This window comes from Nelumbo lutea, chromosome 8 (genome assembly GCF_056320005.1).
Source record: "Nelumbo lutea isolate HS-2025 chromosome 8, American lotus-T2T, whole genome shotgun sequence".
Classification (NCBI taxonomy): Eukaryota; Viridiplantae; Streptophyta; class Magnoliopsida; order Proteales; family Nelumbonaceae; genus Nelumbo; species Nelumbo lutea.
Window position 1 is genome coordinate 42,950,667 of NC_142691.1, and position 17,066 is coordinate 42,967,732.

The following is a 17,066-nucleotide window of genomic DNA, read 5'->3' on the forward strand; positions in this document are numbered from 1 at the left end:
TAAGGGCCAACAAGTTCACAACCATTGTCTTTGGATGATGGGTTACATCAACGAACTAGAGGCTCTTAGATCCGGGTTGGACCTCGCAACCCAGATAGATGCTATCCTTAATTCTTTGCCTCCTTCCTTTAATCCGTTCATCATGAACTATAACATTAACAAGCTGAATGTCAGTTTGCAAGAGCTCAGCAATATGTTGCAAAGAGCTGAAGAACTGATTAAAAAGGATGAGCCTGTAACTATGCTTGTTGAAGCTAGCAAAACGGGCAAGAGAAAGAGGAAGGCAAAGAAGCCTCAGAAGAAAGCCACCAAGGGCAAAAGGCAGAAGAAAGACAAAGCATCGGATGCCTGTCACTTCTGCAAGAAGACTGGCCACGAGAAACGGAATTGTCCTACCTACCTGGAATCCAAGAAAGGTAATTTTGAATCTTGTGTTATAGAAACCAATTTATTGGTAGATTCTGCGTCCTGGTATATTGACTCTAGGGCTTCAACTCATGCATGTAACTCAATGCAGGGGTTCAAGGTAAGCAGAAGGCTGAGTGAAGGAGAAGTCACTCTCTACTTGGGGACTACTGCAATTGTTGCAGCCGCGGCAATAGGAACCGTGGAGTTAACTTTTAGAGAGGAAAAGATTGTACTCAAAGATTGTCTTTAGGTACAAAACTTAAGAAGAAATTTGATTTCTGTTTCAAAACTATGTGTAGATTGTTATTCTGTCTTCTTTAGTAATATGATTACTATTAAAAGAAATAACAGATTCATCGCATACGGGGAACTGGAGAACAGTCTCTATGTTCTACATCCTTCTCTAGAAATAACATAACTGAAACTACGTCGGCTGAAATCCCCAAAAAGAGAGCCCGTGATACAGTTAATCCCATGTGTCTGTGGCATTACCGACTTGGCTACATCAGTGTTAACCGAATCACAAGGTTGGTAAAGGATGGTCCTTTGGATTTTCTAACAGTAGAAGATTTTCCCACCTATGAGCCTTGCCTACAAGGCAACATGACGAAATGGCCATTTAACGGTAAGCCTAAAATATGTACAGGCACACTTGACCTAATACATACTAATGTATGTGCTCCCCTGAGTATTAGGACACAGAATCAATACGTGTATTTCATCACCTTCACAGATGATTTCTCACGATATGGTTACATGTACCTAATGGGACATAAGTCTGAATCCTTTGAAAAGTTCAAAGAGTTTAGACAAGAGGTCAAGAAACAGTTGGGGAGAGAAATTAAAGTCCTATGGTCAGATCGAGGTGGCAAGCATCTCTCTGATGAGTTCAGGGACTACTTAAAGGACAATGGGATAATATCACAATTAGCTCCTCCTGCCACACCACAACTTAACGGTGTTTCAGAGAGGAGGAATAGGACCTTATTGGATATGGTCCGGTCACTTCTCATACACTCAGAGTTGCCCACATCCTTTTGGGGTTATGCATAAGAGACTACGATTTACGTGTTGAATCGGGTTCCAACCAAATCAGTTCCGAACACTCCATATGAACTTTGGACTGAAAGAAACAAAGTGTCCGACACTTAAAGATTTAGCGTTGTCCAGCACACATTAAAAGAACGAGTGCGGACAAGTTGAAATCCAAGACCAGCGGTTGCCTATTAGTAGTCGAAATGCCCAGTTCTTGGAGACCGATTATATCCTGGACACCCATCGTCAGGAAATTGTTCTTGATGAGGAGAGCTCAGGAGTAGTGGGAGATGTCCCACAAGTTCCAGGTAGTGACCAACCTAGAAGATCCACTCGGGTATCTAGGCCACCAGTCCATTATGGTTATGACCAGGATAGTTACTTGGTGGAAACCTTGACTAGTGAGGAGGATCCTGTGACTTACGTGGAAGTTATGTTGGACATAGATTCCCAGAAGTGGGTGGAGGTCATGAGAGCAGAGATGGACTCAATGGAGACCAATGGAGTCTGGACTCTAATAGATCAGCCCTCTGGGGTAAAAGCAATCGGTTGCAAATGGATTTACAAGAGGAAGAAGGGCCCCGATGGTAAGGTTGAGACCTTCAAAGCTCATCTGGTGGCGAAAGGGTACACTCAGAAAGAGGGCATCGATTATGAGGAAACCTTTTCGCCTGTGGTCATGCTTAAATCCATTAGGATCCTGCTAGCTGTAGCAGCAGACCATGATTATGAGATTTGGCAAATGGATCTCAAAACTGCATTCCTGAATGGAGATCTTACTGAAGATATCTATATGCAGCAGCCGCAAGGCTTCATAGTTGCGGGTCAGGAAAACATTGTATGTAAACTTAATAGATCCATTTATGGACTTAAGCAAGCTTCTATAAGTTTGAACATCTGTTTTGACTCTGCTGTCAAATCGTTTGACTTCAAGTAGAATTCGAATCAACCCTATGTTTACAAGAAGTATAGTGGAGATAAGGTTATCTTCTTGGTTCTGTATGTAGATGACATTCTACTCATTGGGAATGAGGTAGGAATGTTGACTACCGTGAAATTATGGCTTTCACAGTAATTCTCCATGAAAGACCTTAGAGAGGCGTCCTATATACTGGGTCTTCGACTCTATAGAGATAGATCGAAGCGGATAATAGGATTATCCCAATCCGCCTACATTGACAAAATAGTCAAAAGATACAGCATGGAAAACTCAAAGAAAGGAAATGTTCCTTTTAGGCACGGAGTCACTCTCTCCAAAAAGATGTCTCCCAAGACTTCAGAGGAGATTGATGGCATGAAAGACGTTCCCTATGCCTTTGCCATAGGGAGCATCATGTATGCCATGTTGTGCACTCGCCCTGAGATTGATCAGGTGGTGAGTGTAGTAAACAGATTTTAGGCCAACTCAGGGTAGGAGCATTGGACTGCTGTGAAAAACATACTTAAGTACCTTCGAAGGACAAAAGAGTTTTGTCTAGTATTCGATGGTAGGTCACTACAGATCCAAGGGTATACAGATGCCGATTTTGAGTCGTATCCAGATGATAGAAAGTCTACATCTGGATATGTTTTCACGATAGGATCGTGTGCTGTTTGCTGTAAAAGCAGCAAACAAGGGTCCACTACAGACTCCACGACCAAGGTTGAGTACATTGCCGCAAGTGAGGCTGCCAAGGAAGCCGTGTGGATGAAGAAGTTTGTTCACGAGTTGGGAGTAGTTCCATCCAGCACATCACCCATCGCATTGTTGTGTGACAACAATGGAGCTATTGCTCAGGCTAAGGAGCCACGAGCCCACTCGAAGTCGAAGCACATCGAGAGGAAGTACCATGTACTGAGGGAGATTGTTGGTAGAGGGGACATCCTAATTCAGAAGGTAGCATTAGCGGAAAATGTAGCAGACCCAATGACAAAGCCACTATCACAGAAAGTGTTTGGGAAACACGTGGAAAGCATGGGACTCTGTCTAGTACCTGATTGGACCTAAGTGCAAGTGGGAGCTGTTAGACAGTTTTGTATAACCTTAGCTTCATTCAAAATGAAATATTTTATGAATTTATTGTAAATGAATAAAAGTGCATATTTGATTCATGTTCCCTTGGTATGTTTCTGTGTAATACCCTTAAACTGGACACTTAATGAGACTCGTGTTAGTTTAGAATGTTCACAGCCAGTGGGTCGGTCTGGGGAGACCTATCTTGACAAGGCTGACACTGTAGTGCCACCAAGTCGGTTGGGGTGGCTTGTCTCAGCTGCCAGGGTGAGACCTAGGCTCATACAGTGTGAGATTAATTGAATCTTTGAACTGGACCAGATTTTCAGTATTGCCCTGGACCTTGGAGACTGATGGGCAAAACTAGAAAGTTACACCCGACCCCTAAACTCGATTATGATATTGCACTAGGTGTCGGATTGGGCTGTCTTTGATGTACCAATCAGTGAGATCCTTAGTGGGGGTCAAAACCAGGGTATGTTGGGACAGTTTGAGAATTCATCTGAGTGGGTGATCATAGTGACAGGATCAGCCCCTTTGTCGGACAAAGGTAATGATCGGGGATGCTCTCTCACTGATTGATACTAAGACTACCGGCAGCCAATTTCCATCGTTGAGATTTGTTTTGCAAATAGTTTTTAATTCCCGGGATCCATATATGAGAGAGTGCAACACTGTTCTTTGCAGCCGAGGGAGAGGTCCTCTCTTGTTGGGCAGTGTATGATCATAATGGGCTGAGTGGTTAAGTGTAAGGCCATTGAGGAAAATACCTGATGGGATAATCTTGCATCTGCCCACAGTCCCTGGGTATTACAAGGTGGCTTGGCCCAGGGACCAGTTAGGGTAGGTGTTGGGCCCATAGAGCCTATCTGATGAGTGATGAGACCAAAATGAACCCTAATTTTATCCCCTAATATTCATTCTTTTACATTTATTTATCACTTAAATGGACTCATTACTCTTGTATTTCGATTTAGGGCAATAAAGAAGGCAATTGGAAGAAAACTGGACAAATCGGGTGATTTTGCACAGTTTCGGCGACAGTCAGTAATCTGGGCCTAACTCTCAATTCCGGACACCGAATTGGACAATTCAAGAAGCATTAGAAAGATGAAAGGAAGGCCCACAACTTTTATGTTTTGGGTTTTGACAGATTCGGCACACATCGAGTACGTAAACGAGCCCAAAGTCGGAGCAAGTTCGCAGCCAAGCCCATTTTACAACTTAAGCCCAACTCGCAGAAGTAGCTTGAAGCAGCCCAACTCGAATTCAAGAGTTAAGAGTCCGAATTTCGAATGTAATCTCCAAGGAGAGAGTTTTATCAGATCTAAATTCTTGAATGTAATCCTAGAGAGATAAGAAGATTGAGATTAGGGCATTAGATAAGAGATAGGATAGGATTAGTTCAAGATAAGATCAAAACTCCCTAAGGATAAGATGATCTCCTAGAAGGAGTTGGAAAACAGCCCTCTCCTTTGGCTATATAAAGAGGGGGGCGCACCAGCTCTAGAAATCACTCAATCATCCAGTAATCAAGCATCAAGCAACTCAAGAAGATCAGTTCGGCCATGGAGAAGCAAAGCATGGAGATTGCGCAGATCATGAGCAGCTAAGCTTCTTTTTTCTGGTTCAAGGGGAGAGGTTCGATTGTGTCATTGTGAGGTTCTGTAGTTAATTTATTTTCTTGCTTTTTAATTCAAGTATTCATTGATTCTTGTGCATATTTTTATTGGATGTTAATGTTAATTAGTCTGACAAACTGAATTAATGTTGATTTTCCTACTGCTATCCATGATTTCGGTGATCCGTAATTGTCACGAATAATGGTACAAGTAGCAATTAGGTTGATATCTTTTTGGGTCAATTGTTCGTGACAGCCTTTGACCAATGTTTTAACATGGTTCAACCTAAAAGAATTGATGGAACAAAATTCAGTAATTGCAGCTATCTCAATTATTGTTATTTTGGTTTAACTGTTTTCACAAATCTTAATGCTATCATTGTTTAACATGGAACGCTATCGTACCCAGTTGAGTGGTGATAAGTGTTGATTGAATGCTGGGTTTGGTCAACTGAATTAGGAAAACATAAGGTTTATTATGGCTATCCTAATAAATCTAAGGTTAAATGCTTGAATTGCAAGAATGCTGAATTGTACCTAGGATCGATGGCCAATCGATTCAACCCGAACCCTTGAACCAGAATTCGGTAAGACTGATTTTCTCTTGTTTGTTTAGTTTGTTATTCTTTTAATTTTATTTATTTAATATTCCCACATAATTACTTTATCCATTCGGCTAAGAGATTACTGATTTGCTCCCTATGGGATTCGACCTAGAACCACTTTTATTGCAAATATTTTATTGTGGGACTAGTACTAATTTTGAGGGCTTCGACAAACCCGTCAAAATTTTGGCGCCGTTGCCGGGGAGCAACTTTAATTTCTTAGCTATTACCTTCCTCTTGTTAACCTCTTTTGTTTTATGACTCGTGCTTCTCAACGAGGTGAACTCGAGTACAATCCCGAAATTGAGAGGACCACCCGTCGTTTAAGAAAGGAGGCGAAGCAAAGGAAGGATCATTCACCAAAGAAGGTGAATTCAGATTGTGATCTTCCCATCTTCGAAGAAGTAGAAAGAATGGCTGACAAAGAGAGGACATTAAGGGAGTTGGCTGCACCAATTCTGAACCAACAACCTTTATGCATCACGTACCCCACTCTTGAGGTAGCCTTTGAACTCAAATCTGGTTTGATTCAATTATTACCTCTGTTTCATGGTTTCCCAGGTGAGGACCCTCACAAACATCTAAAGGAATTTCATTTCGTCTGTTCAAGCATGAAACCCCACGGTATGACCGAGGACCAGGTAAAACTCATAGCCTTTCCATTTACTTTAAGAGATAAAGCAAAGGATTGGTTGTATATTCTCCCTCCCGGTTCAGTACGCACATGGGATGAAATGAATAGGATATTTTTAGATAAATATTTTCCTGCATCCCGGGCTGCAAATATAAGAAAAGAAATATGTGGAGTTCGGTAGTTTGGTGGTGAGACATTATATGAATATTGGGAAAGGTTTAAGCAACTTGTTGCTAGTTGTCCCCACCACCAAATTCCTGAACAATTGTTAATCCAATACTTCTATGAAGGGCTTCAGCCCAAGGATAGAAGTATGGTCGATGCAGCCAGTGGAGGAGCTCTAGTGAACAAGACACCTGAAGCGGCCAGGGAATTAATCTCCAATATGGCCGAAAATTCTAAGCAATTTGGTACAAGGACAGAAGGTACCATTCGAAGGGTTAACGAGGTAAGCCATGCAAATTTAGAAAACCAGATTTCTGATTTAACTGCCTTGGTTAAGCAGCTCGCAGCAGGACAGTTACAAACTGCCAGGGTGTGTGGTATCTGTTCGATCCATGGACATCCTACGGACATGTGTCCATCATTACAAGATGGCCCGATGCAGCAAGTCAATGCCATGGGAGGATTCCCGGGCCAGCCCCAACGAAAGTATGATCCTTACTCCAATCATTACAGTCCGGGGTGGAGAGATCATCCAAACTTAAGCTACGGGACCCAAGGAGGACAGCAGAAATATCAGCCCCAATTTCTCAGTCGACAGCCCCAGTTTTTAACACCCATCACAGCGCAAAGCCAACCCCCGAATTCAGGTATGTCTTTGGATGAAATAGTTAAGGCTCTAGCTACTAATACTGAGCAATTTCAGCAGGAAACAAGAGCTAGCATTCAGAATTTGGGGAACCAAATTAACCAACTTGCCACTTCCATCAGCAAGTTGGAGAAGCAGAACTCTGGGAAACTACCCTCACAAACGGTAGTTAATCTGAAAGAGAATGCAAGTGCGGTGGTGTTGAGAAGCGGAAGAGAGTTGCAGTCCCAACCAAGTTCACCATCGAAGGCAGCCAAGGAAGAGGAAGGACAAGGGTCAAACGATAGCCCCATTGAGGTAAAATCGGACCCCCCTCTCCCTAAGGTTACTAATGTTGTACCACCTTTTCCTAGCAGGTTGGCAATTTCAAAGAAAGAGGAATATGAACAAGAAGTGTTAGAAACCTTCAGGAAGGTGGAGATCAACATTCCTTGCTAGATGCAATAAAACAAATCCCTAAATATGCAAAATTTTTGAAAGAGTTATGCACTAACAAGAGGAGGCTGCGAATTGATGAAAAGGTAAGAGTAGGAGAGAACGTTTCAGCCGTGATCATGAGGACCCTGCCAGAAAAGCGTGCTGATCCAGGTATGTTTACCCTACCCTGTGTGATTGGCAATAAACGAATCGAGCGTGCCATGTTGGACTTAGGTGCATCTATTAATGTCATGCCATACTCGATTTACTGTGCATTGAGACTAGGTCCTTTAAAAGAGACTAGAGTTGTTATTCAATTGGCTGATCGTTCTAATGCATACCCAGAAGGAATTGTTGAGGATGTATTAGTGCAGGTTAACGATTTGATCTTTCCAGCTGATTTTTACATCCTGAAGATGGAAGAAGGCACAACCACGAGTTCAGCCCCACTTCTATTAGGTCGTCCATTCATGAGAACGGCCAAGACCAAAATAGATGTGGACGAGGGTACCCTCTCCGTCGAGTTTGATGGAGAGATTGTAAAATTTAATATTTTTGATGCAATGAAATATCCTAGTGAGTGTCATTCGATCTGCTCTATTGATACTATCGATTCGATTGTGCAGGAAGTCTTTGGAGAGGAGGACATGGATGATGAGCTAGAATATAAGGCACAATCAGACAGGGAGGAGGAGATCGATGCATCCTATGATACTCTGGAACCTGAACAGGAGGTAAGGATTTCTGATGTTCAATCAAAGGTTTCTCACGCAAGGCTGCTGCCCTCTGTTTTGCAGGCTCCGGAGCTGGAACTAAAGACCCTACCTGATCACCTAAAATATGCCTACTTGGGTGAAAAAGAGACACTGCCTGTGATCATTGCAAAAGGGTTGACTGAGGAGCAAGAGGAGAGGCTCATCAATGTCCTAAAGGACCATAAGGAGGCGATTGGATGGACCCTAGCCGACATAAAAGGGGTCAGCCCCTCGATTTGCATGCATAGGATCCTTTTGGAAGATGATGCTAAACCAGTTAGAGAACCACAAAGAAAACTCAACCTGGTGATGAAAGAGGTAGTAATGAAAGAGGTGCTTAAACTGTTAGATGAAGGGATAATTTATCCAATTTCAGATAGCAAACGGGTAAGTCCTATTCATGTTGTGCCTAAGAAAACTAGGATGACTTTATTAAAAAGTAAAAATAATGAACTAATTCCCATGAGGGTACAAGGTGGCTGGCGAATGGTAATAGATTTTCGAAAACTCAACTTGGCCACTCGAAAGGACCATTTTCCCCTACCCTTCATTGATCAAATGCTAGAGAGACTGGCAGGTAAGGCTTTCTTTTGTTTTCTCGATGGATTCTCCGGGTATTATCAGATTGTTATTGCGTAGGAGGACCAAGAGAAAACGACATTCACTTGTCCATTCGGCACCTTCGCCTACAGACGAATGCCCTTTGGTTTGTGTAACGCTCCGGGCACTTTTCAAAGATGCATGATGAGCATATTTTCTGATTTTATTGAAAAATGCATTGAAGTGTTCATGGATGATTTTACTGTTTATGGTGATTCGTTTGATGATTGTTTGAATAGTTTAAGTAAAATTCTGAATAGGTGTGTGGAAACAAATCTTGTCTTAAACTATGAAAAATGTCATTTTATGGTGAAGGAGGGTATTGTGTTGGGACATGTAGTTTCAGCCAGAGGAATAGAAGTCGACAAGGCAAAAATTAATTTGATTGTGAGTTTACCTTACCCTACAAATGTTAGGGAGGTTCGTTCTTTTCTTGGACATGCAGGCTTTTATCGTAGGTTCATCAAAGATTTTTCAAAAATTGCTCTGCCATTGTCCAGTTTGCTGCAAAAAGATGCGCCTTTCGATTTTGATGATGAGTGCAAGGAAGCTTTTAACAAGCTTAAAAATTTATTAACCATTGCACCCATAATTCAACCACCCGATTGGAACTTGCCCTTTGAGATCATGACAGATGCAAGTAATTATGCAGTAGGGGCTGTTCTAGGACAGCGAATAAATGGGAAGAGCCATGTCATTCACTACGCTTCCAAAATGTTGAATGCTGCACAGAGCAATTACACAACCACTGAAAAAGAGTTATTAGCTATTGTGTTTGCTTTAGACAAATTTAGGTCATATTTGCTTGGCTCTAAAGTGATTGTTTTTCTGACCATGCAGCTTTGAGATACCTACTAGCAAAGAAGGAGTTGAAACCGAGGCTGATAAGGTGGATACTCTTGCTCCAAGAGTTCGATCTAGAAATCAAGGATCGAAGTGGAGCTGAAAATTCGGTGGCTGATCACCTAAGTAGGATGGTGAAAGATGAGGACTCCTCTCCCTTTTGTGAGTTGTTTCCTGATGAGCAGTTGTTTCACATGAGAGGTATGACTCCATGGTATGCTGACATTGTGAATTACTTGGTCACGGGAATTTTGCCTAATAACCTTAGCAGATCCATAAAGAATAAAGTCAAGTATGAGGCAAAATATTATGTATGGGATGAACCCTACCTATGGAAATTTTGTTATGAACAAATGATTAGGAGATGTGTCCCTGAGGAGGAGCAGATGTCAATTCTAAAGTTTTGTCATAATTATGCTTGTGGGGGCCATTTTGGGCCAAAGAGGACTGCTCGAAAGATCTTGGATAGTGGGCTATATTGGGCCACCCTATTTAGAGATGCCTACTTGTTTTGTAAAAACTGTGAAAGATGTCAACAAACAGGTACACTATCTCGTAGGAATGAGATGCCCCAAACCCCCATTCTTATATGTGAAATATTTGATGTTTGGGGCATTGATTTCATGGGACCCTTTCCCCCATCTTGTGGTTTTTCTTACATACTTTTGGCAGTCGATTATGTCTCAAAATGGGTGGAAGCCAAAGCCACCAAAACTGATGATTCTAAATGTGTTGTAGGGTTTATAAAGTCTAACATTTTCAGTAGGTTTGGCATTCCTCGAGCCATCATAAGCGATCAAGGGACCCATTTTTGCAATAGAACAGTTGAAGCCTTGTTGAGAAGATATGGGGTGCATCACCGAATTGCCACTGCTTATCATCCCCAGACTAACGGGCAAGCTGAAATTTCCAATAGAGAGGTAAAGTCCATCTTGGAAAAGAACGTGAATCCAGGAAGGAAGGATTGGAACCTACGTCTAGATGATGCTCTCTGGGCATATCAGACAGCTTACAAGACCCCAATAGGTATGTCCCCTTACAGGTTAATTTTTGTCAAATCTTGCCACTTGCCGGTGGAAATTGAACATAGGGCCTATTGGGCAATCAAGCAATGCAACATGAATATGGAAGAAGCAGGGAAGGAAAGGAAGCTCCAGTTGCAAGAGCTGGAAGAGTTGAGGTTAGAGGCATACGAGAATTCAAGAATCTACAAAGAAAAGACCAAATCGTTCCATGACAATGCACTCTTAAGAAAACAATTTAAAATTGGACAAAAAGTCTTATTGTATAATTCTCGACTTCAACTCATGCCAGGTAAGCTGCGTTCCAGGTGGATGGGACCGTTTACTGTGACTAATGTTTTTCCCTATGGTGCAGTAGAGATCAAAAGTCTCGACACAGGTAAGATCTTCAAGGTGAAAGGACATCGATTGAAGATGTTCCATGAGGATGCAAATGTCCCCTCTACGGTAGACATCTCATTGGACATTCCACGGTATTTATTGGATTAAGGAAAAAAAAAAAAGAGGACGTCGAGCATAACGATGTTAAACAATTGCGCTTGTGGGAGGCAACCCATTGTGTTTAGCTAATTTTGTTATTTTGTTTGGTTTTGATTTTTGTGTTTAGCAGGAACCCAACAAGACAAACAGGGAAGTACCCCCAAATCCTTCTACTTTATGCATAATCACATACATTGGGGACAATGTATAATTTAAGTGTGGGGGGATTAGGGAAATCTGATGGAAATTTGAGATACCTTACCTTCTTGAAATTTCTGCTCCCTAGAAACTTATCCTTGAACGATTTCAACTTATCAAGAATCATGTGCTTAGGTTGAATAGATAAGATAGGATGCAAGCATGACTAACTGAATCTTTATTGGCTGCATATGGTACCTCATGATTTTAACCGATCAATAGGCAAGATGCATAAGGGTTTGATTGATTTTCACATAATTATCTGTCAAACATGGGTTGATTATTCTAGAACTTGCTATGTTAGGCATATAGAGACCACGATCAATGAATTCATGGATCAGGCGGTGAAACCCTGTGATTCTTGTGAAAAAAAAAAAAAGAGGAGTTTGAAAATAAAATAGTAACTAATGTGAGATGGAGCATAAAATGCACTCACATCTAGAAACAAAAAAACAAGTGTGAGATGGAGCATAAAATGCACTCACATTTAGAAATGAAAGCAAGTGTGAGATGGAGCATAAAATGCACTCACATCTTGAAAAGAAGGCAAGGGTGAGATGGAGCATAAAATGCACTCACCCTAGAACCCCAACCCCATTCTCACCTTCAGATCCTAGGAATTCACATTAAGTGGTGAAGATGTGATACATAGCAAGCTTATTGCAATAAGCACACCTTGTTTTGATTCAAAGGAAAGTAATTGCATCTGGCTGAATTGGTTTGTTAAAAGCAATGAGGACCCGTGCAGTCCAAGGAGTTTCAGCCCTGGAAGGCTTGTCTTCTTGACTATCGATTTAACTTGGGACTATGAGGAATGGTGATTTGCCATCACTCTTGGACAAGAAAAAGGGGAGAAAGAGATGAAAAGGGAAAGGTTACCAAGTCTGAACTAAAGCATGAAATGAACCAGGCCTCAAGTAGAGAAAAAGAAAAATTGAAAATCAATAGTTAGTCTCTCTTGTGTTACTTGAGTTTTTGCCTTGCCCGAGGACGGGCAAAGTTTAAGTGTGGGGGGATTTGATGAGACCAAAACGAACCCTAATTTTATCCCCTAATATTCATTCTTTTACATTTATTTATCACTTAAATGGACTCATTACTCTTGTATTTCGATTTAGGGCAATAAAGAAGGCAATTGGAAGAAAATTGGACAAATCGGGTGATTTTGCACAGTTTCGGCGACAGTCAGTAATCTGGGCCTAACTCTCAATTCCGGACACCGAATTGGACAATTCAAGAAGCATTAGAAAGATAAAAGGAAGGCCCACAACGTTTATGTTTTGGGTTTTGACAGATTCGGCCCGCATAGAGTACGAAAACGAGCCCAAAGTCGGAGCAAGTTCGCAGCCAGGCCCATTTCACAACTTAAGCCCAACTCGCAGAAGTAGCTTGAAGCATCCCAACTCGAATTCAAGAGTTAAGAGTCCGAATTTCGAATGTAATCTCCAATGAGAGAGTTTTATCAGATCTAAATTCTTGAATGTAATGCTAGAGAGATAAGAAGATTGAGATTAGAGCATTAAATAAGAGATAGGATAGGATTAGTTCAAGATAAGATCAAAACTCCCTAAGAATAAGATGATCTCCTAGAAGGAGTTGGAAAATAGCCCTCTCCTTTGACTATATAAAGAGAGGGGCGAACCAGCTCTAGAAATCACTCAATCATCCAGCAATCAAGCATCAAGCAACTCAAGAAGATCAGTTCGGCCATGGAGAAGCAAAGCATGGAGATTGTGCAGATCATGAGCAGCTAAGCTTCTTTTTTCTGGTTCAAGGGGAGAGGTTCGATTGTGTCATTGTGAGGTTCTGTAGTTAATTTATTTTCTTGCTTTTTAATTCAAGTATTCATTGATTCTTGTGCATATTTTTATTGGATGTTAATGTTAATTAGTCTGACAAACTGAATTATTGTTGATTTTCCTACTGCTATCCATGATTTCGGTGATCCGTAATTGTCACGAATAATGGTACAAGTAGCAATTAGGTTGATATCTTTTTGGGTCAATTGTTTGTGACAGCCTTTGACCAATGTTTTAACATGGTTCAACCTAAAAGAATTGCTGGAACAAAATTCAGTAATTGCAGCTATCTCAATTATTGTTATTTTGGTTTAACTGTTTTCACAAATCTTAATGCTATCATTGTTTAACATGGAACGCTATCGTACCCAGTTGAGTGGTGATAAGTGTTGATTGAATGCTGGGTTCCTAATTAGATTAGGAACTGGCTGATCTAATCCACAGATAAGATAAGGATTATCCCTTATCTTAAAGGGATGTCTAATCTAGATATTATTTGGGTTAGCAACTCCTAATGGGATTAGGAGCTGATCCCTTTAAGTCTATAAAAGGAAGAGGGGGCGGTAGCCTTTAGACATCCAACACAACAGACTTAAGTCTTGTCTTTAGAGCTGAGATCACAGAGGAAAGAATTCTGCACCCTGCAAATTCTTTCTAGCCGCCTCCTTCCTACAGCCGCAACCTATTGCAGTTCGATCTCCATTCCTTGGGAGAAATCAAGATTGGATCTGGATTCCAATCTTTTGGAGAAAAGATTGGTAGGAGTTGTATTCACAAACCGTCCAGGTGATTCTCAGGAAGAATCAAGTTCTTAGGAAGGACATTGTTGATTCTGCTCCACCTTGCACTGCGCCATCTTCAGTGGGAGCAGATTTTGGTTTCTACCTTGGGCGTGAACACCTCCATTGAGAGATATTGTTTCTCTGTATTAGGTATTATCTCTCTCTCCTCCTTTTGGTTCAGATCTGGTTCAGTTTATGGTTCAAGAATGATCCTTGAAAATATGATTTTCTAAATAGGTAATTCGATTCCCAGTTGAAGGGAAAGAAAAATTTTTGATATTCGTCCCCTTTATTCCGCAATCTTGGGCGTCCATATGATGGATTTCCTATCCCTTCAGTGGTATCAGAGCCATGGTTCAAATCTTGAAACATTCTGTTTCAGATCTGAACCTGCGCAAGTAGGGAGAAGGTGTTCTACCCAATTTGCACACATGTGGGTTTTGGGAAATTTGTTCCCAAAACAAATGGGCAAATAATCTGAAATTAATTTTAAATAAATCTGATTATTATTTAGAATAATTTTTTATAATTTTCTTGAATTATGGGTTGTTCGTACAAGAGGAGATCGAAATCTTGGTTTGCGTAGGGAGAACTGCAAGATTTGCAGTTTATTGAATTTATTTATTTATTTTGGTCTGTAAATAATTTTTTTTATTTTAGACTCAATGTATAGGCATTCGATCTGATGTAATAATTAAAAGAAATAGCATTTCTATTTATTTTTATTTTTGGATCGAAGATGGCGGCGCAGAGAAGGAGAAGGAGATTTTGCAGAATAGGAGATTTTTATTTTTATTTTTGGATCGAAATCTTTATAATTTGCTGTTTGAGAAACAACAAGCTGTGATCTAACCTTTGTTTTGCAGGATGTGTTAGACAGTTTTGTATGCCCTTAGCTTCAATCAAAATTGATGTACTTTATGAGTTTATTGTAAATGAATAAAAGTGCATATTTGTTTCATGTTCCCTTGGTATGTTTCTGTGTAATACCCTTAAACTGGACACTTATTGAGACTTGTGTTAGTTTAGAAAGTTCACAGCCAGTGGGTCGATCTGGGGATACCTATCCTGACAAGGCTGACACTGTGGTGCCATCAAGTCGGTTGAGGTGGCTTGTCTCAGCTACCGGGGTGATACCCCAGGCACATAAAGTGTGGGATTAATTGAATCTTTGAACTGGACCAGATTTCCAGTATTGCCCTGGACCTTGGAGATTGATGGGCAAAACTGGAAAGTTACACCCGACCCCTAGACTCGATTATGATATTGCACTAGGTGTCAGATCAGGGTGTCTTTGATGTACCAATCAGTGATATCCTTAGCGGGGGTCAAAACCTGGGTATGTTGGGACAATCCGAGAATTCATTTGAGTGGGTGATCATAGTGACAGGATCAGCCCCTTTATCGGACAAAGGTAATGATTGGGGATGCGCTCTCACTGTTGGAAACCAAGACTGCCGACAGCCGATTTCAACCGTTGAGATTTGTTTTGCAAAGTATATTTTATATTAGATATAAAAGTATATATATTATGGTTTCTAAAATGTTTGCAAAAGGTTTTAATTCCCGGGATCCATATAAGGGGAGAGTGCAACACTGTTCCTTGCAGCCAAGGGAGAGGTCCTCTCTTGTCGGGCAGTGTATGATCATTAAGGGCTGAGAGGTTAAGTGTAAGACCATTGAGGATAATACCTGATGGGCTAATCTTGCATCTGCCCACAGTCCCTGGGTGTTACAAGGTGGCTTGGCCCAGGGACCACTTAGGGTAAGTGTTGGGCCCATAGAGACCATTTGATGGGTTTCAGGGGGTGCACTATCTTTAACAGTGTATTCGACCAGGCCTTGTAACAAAGGCTGGGCCGAACCCATGTGGCTGATGTGTAGATCAATGCTTGGATCCCACGCCATACAAGGAAGCCCAACTGGGCAGCAATTAGGAAGGTTGAGTGAGCACATAAGCTTAATGGGCCTAAAGCCCATTTCGAACTGGGCTATTTATTTAGTTAATTAAAGGGGCAAATTCTTAGATGGATTAGCAGATAGGATAGGGTCTTAATCCTATCCACTCAGAGAGTCCAAATCTAAATGTAATTCAGATCTAGAAACCTACTAATGGGATTAGGACAAAGCTAATCTAATCTGCAGATAAGATAAGGGTTTATCCTTATCATTAAAAGAGAAGGATGATCCAAATATGATTTGGATAAGCACCTCCTAATGGGATTAGGAGCTGATCTTTTAAGTTAACAAAAAGAAGGAGGGTGCAGTACCCTTGAGAGACCAACAAGAAACACATCAGATCCTCTTTAGTGCTGAAATCAAGAAGAGAGAATTCTGTAGCCTGCGAATACTCTCTTGCTGCCTCCCTGCTCTTGTCGCCCTGTTTGCTAGTTCGATCTCCAGCTGTGGAAAAAGTCAAGTTTGGATCTTGACATCAGTTCTTTGAGAAAGGATTGAAAAGGAAGCTGTACTCACATTCCATTCTATTGTTTCTTGCGAAGGACAGAGTTCTTGGGCAAAAACACTGCTAATTCTGCTCCATCCTGCACTGCGCCATCTTCAGTGGGAGCAATCTTTGGATCCTTCCTTGGGCGTGAACACCTTCGTTGGGAGATATTACTTCTCCGTATCAGGTATTATTCTCTCTCATTCCTTTTGGTTCAAATCTGGTTCAGTTTAAGGTTCAAGATTTATCCTTGAAAATATGATTTTCTAAATAGGGAATGTGATTCCCAATTGAAGGGAGGGGAAAAATTTTTGAAATTCGCCCCTTATTCCGCAATCTTTGGGCATCCAAGTGATGGATCTCTCATCCCTTCAGGATGGAGTGTCTGAACAGCCCTGATTAACTGATTTTGTTTTTCTTTTATCAGTTATTTAATTTCAAATTATTTTCTTGAATTAAGGATTTAATTAAAAATCAAACCCTAGACCCATTCGAACCAATATTGGTTCAAACTGTTTGGACCAATTCTAGGGTTTAATCAAAGCTGAAAGTCAGCCCTAATTTTTCCCACTAATGGGCCTAAGGATTGATATTTAATTAAATGGTTAATTCGGCCC